We start from the raw sequence: 4,259 nt of genomic DNA, 5'->3' as shown, positions 1-4,259 counted from the left end.
CACTTGCTTTAAAATTTTGAATTGCTCTTTAATTCCTTTGCCTCGCCATTCTGATTTTGTTTCGATCCATCGCCACTCCCTGCCCAATCGAAGCGAGCACGTTTTCTCGTCGAATTTTTGATTCGTTTACCAGTTAACAAAAATCTTTTGTGCGATAAAAGATCACAAAACAACTTTAAAATATTTTTTTGAGCCGAATTTATTTCCACTAATTCTTTTGATTTTGAACTTGTAAACTCGCTATGCAACATGTATGGAGGTTGCGTAGGCTACTACACTCTCCAGGCTAAATTATAATCAACAGGACATGCCACCAACGCTCAGCGTTCAGCTGAAGGGCGCACGAAGCTCCATACTGTGAAGGCACTTGCCACAACCAGAGGACATAAAATCTAAAATGTTGTCGGCCTTGGCTCTGAACTGTAAATACTGGTGACATAATAGATCAGTCGATGGTCGCAGTGATGAGGGGCATATGCCCCGAATGTAGCCACCCTAATAATATAATAATAATAATAATGGCATGCACTATAATGCTTGCGATCGTGGTGAAAGGATTCGCCAATCAGCATAAGGTACTTGCCCCAATTGTTGCCCAAGGAGCGCCAGACGTAGAGAAAGAAATGTTGCCATTATTGGGTGATTTCAAGTCTTTTCAATGAGTTTTTGTCAGGGTTCGAAGTCATAATTATGATGCTAATTATCTCGATAATTATCGTGATAAATATCAAGTTATGATAATTTATTTTGATACGTATAAAATTTATCGGAACAACAAAATGCTACCTCTAGCAATGTCGTGTCATGTGTTGGTGTTAGAGATGTTTTTTAACGTGTCTCATGTCAATTTAAAAAAGTCACAAACAAATTAATTTTCCCACGGAGTATTTTCTTCGTGTTTATTCAGTTTTATCACAGTTTGTCATTTTTAGTCAAAAATTAAGAAGAAAAAAGGTTTGAAGCAAAATGTAAAATTATTCAAATTCAATCAAACCGCCTCGCATCTTACATATATGCTTACAAATAAAATGCAATAATTTTTGTACCGTATTCATGATGTACAATAAAATAACATTTTTTTTTAATTATATTTATTTAGGAAAAACATACAGTCTTATACAAATGTTACATATAAAAACATTAAAATTACTAGCATACCAGATTGTTCCATTAAATAATTACGAGTATAATTATTTTGTACAACGGACAACAGAATAGATGACATCCAACAAAAAAAGAAATTAAACAATATAAGGTTATGCATTAGGTGCTTTGTGAAATATAATATCTCCCACTTTTCGCTTATACTTTACCAGCGATAAAGAGAACATATCGACGTCTTTCAAGTTATCGTTATAATACCTACACGAGCGTCTAATAAATGAGTTTCTGGCGTAATTTGTAGAACATGGGTAACAATAAAAAGATTTTTTGGAACGTGAGGAGATTCTTGGAACATAGAAATTAATCAATTGTAGTAAGGAAGCAGAGTCTATATTACCATTAACTATTTTATATAGGAAAATTTCATCAAAGAAGACACATCTATTAACTAGGGAATCTATATTATGCCTTTTACCGGCAGTTTCATAGTCAACAAAGAAATTCCATGTTCGGTAGTCTAATGATTTTAGAACTTTGTTTTGAACTTTTTCAATGCGTGCAATATGAACTATGAATAATATGAATGAACTATGAAAAATGTGAATATTAAAATGTAGCTTGGCATCTAATATCACCCCGAGGTCTCTAATTTCATGCACTCTCACATCCGTCACAATACTAAAAGAAACAACCTGTCATAAATTAAAAAGAACATAAAGAATATATAATGTCATTTTTAAGTGGGTTCTCGAATAATTTAAATTGTTGGATGTATATCAGATAATTATCACAATAATTATCAAAGAAAATGAATGTCTTGATAATTTTAAACCTCCGTTCTTGTGATCTCCGATATGTAGTTCTTCACGATCTTTGCCTACGCCGTTAAAGCTACCGATTATATTTTTCTGTAGATCTAACCAGCATTATTTGTTTCATGTACAATGGGTATTGTTATTAAAACTTATTTTTAGTCCTATTTATGACTGTAGAGACGCAAAAGAGATAAATTTTAAAATTTATCAATATACTTATTGACGTCATGAAAATTGATTTATAAACAAAGTTTACGTCAATTATGAGTACCGTATTGCGTTTTATTATTTTATTTGCATTAAGATCATTCGGTTTTTGACGTAATGACTATTCATAATTATTATTATTGCATCTATTAATAAAATTTATGTGTTCAATGTAATTACGAGTGCATTGAATAGATTAATAGCCGAGACTGTACAAGTTATTTGAGATGACTTTTAGATAACAAGTAAACATTTTTATACGTTGGGTGAATGTTCTAAGTGCTATTTTTCATATCTCAGTGCATCTTTTATAATTATTGTACAGGTTATGTTGAATTACATCTATATATAGTCTGTCTTTTTTGACGAATGAGTAAAATAGCATTTGCAGGGTTGTCAGGTTTATACAATTTTAAATAGTCATGTAGTTGATGTCGATAGTTTTGTCGATAGATTTAGGAAAGTAGGTAAAATTTTGAATGTTACGATGTTCTAATGATTACTAATTATTATTGCCTTCTGTATTCTTACTTGGACAGTAGGCTTACTGGCATCGAATCAATTTTAATTCATATGCATTTTAATAAGGAAAAGTGGATTTGATATATGAATTAAAATGAAAAACTTTAAAAAACGACATCTCTTCATATTTTTAATAGACATACATCTAAATGTAGTGTATGAACTTACAAAAATTGACAATGCAAATGAACCTTTGCCCAGCAATTGGACGACTAATGGACCGATGATGATTCAATTGAAACAAGTTCGGCTATTCGTTCCACAAGCGTAACCCATTTTCAGTCGATAGTTGATAGAATATTTATCGACTGCAATCACTAGCTGCTTGCAAGCGGGCAACACTTTGCACAAATCACGTGTCATGTTATTCCATCTTCAAAAAGACAGACTTTAAGCTCTAAAGAATAGCCCGAAAATTAAGTATGAAATTTAAAATACATTATCAGAGTGCATATGAATTTGTTCGTACAATCCAGAAGTATTATTGTTTTTGAGCAAGTTATCAATTATTGATAGATTGATTATTGATATCTAATTCAGAGACCTTTTATCTTGTTTAATAACATATATATAAAAGACAATTGAAATCTTCCCATTAGCAAAATTCAACTGTAAAATGGCTACTAATTGGCTAAAAAATCTAAACTACGATGAAACTAAAATTCTCTTAAGGCTCAACTCACACTGGCGCAGAGTCAAAGCGTCGCGTCGCGTCCTGTTTTTCAACTACATCGCATGACGCGCGTCTTCGCGCGACGATCCTCGCATTAGCGCGCTCATCGCGACGCTTCGTCAAAACGTGTACAAACTTTGGTCAACGGGCGACGCCATGCGTTGTAGTTGAAAAACAGGACGCGACGCGACGCCCTGACTCTGCGCCAGTGTGAGTTGAGCCCATCTTGAGCCTCAATGATGTAACTATATTTAGATAAGTCACTACTGTAAAATATTCTAAGATTTTATGAGAGAATAATAAAGATTTATTATAGTATAGTTATAGTGTAGTATAGTACCGCAATATATACATCGGCACGTGTAGCAGACGTAAGAGTGTAAAAATCTGGTCTGTTATTGTACGTTTTGTTTAGGTCTAATTTGAAAAGAAAAAATAGTCCAATGTATTTTCATCATTCATTTGTTTTAAAGATGGACGTCATGAAAACTTAGCTGGGGGAAATTGGAAGCACGTAAACCCAGTTCTGGGTTATACTATCATATTTTTTGCAGAAGAAGGCCTGTACATAATGATATCTGTAAATTACTTTAAATCCATCATATTTTGTTTTTATCTGTCATTGGGTCTGCCATTGAATATAAATCCATCGGAACGTAAAATTGAAACTGCGGAAACAAATTTCATAAAAGCATAAACTAAGTTAAACAAAAGTAAAGTTTCGTTTTTGAAACAAAACATAAAGTTATATCTGTGGATTATCGGTGCGATTAATCCAAAATATATCAAGGAAATTGAAGCGAAAGCACTTAAACATAATAGATAAGAAGGATGTTTTGATTTTGCTGACCCGTGATAAATACTGTAATTTGTTATTTTCCATTTTGGTTCGTAATGACGTCAGAAAATTAACAAAAATAGAATAATTTATAAACTGC

This window comes from Hyposmocoma kahamanoa, unplaced genomic scaffold (genome assembly GCF_003589595.1).
Source record: "Hyposmocoma kahamanoa isolate Upper Pololo Valley unplaced genomic scaffold, ASM358959v1 62, whole genome shotgun sequence".
In the NCBI taxonomy this organism is placed as follows: domain Eukaryota; kingdom Metazoa; phylum Arthropoda; class Insecta; order Lepidoptera; family Cosmopterigidae; genus Hyposmocoma; species Hyposmocoma kahamanoa.
Note: the sequence above shows the minus strand (reverse complement) of the source record.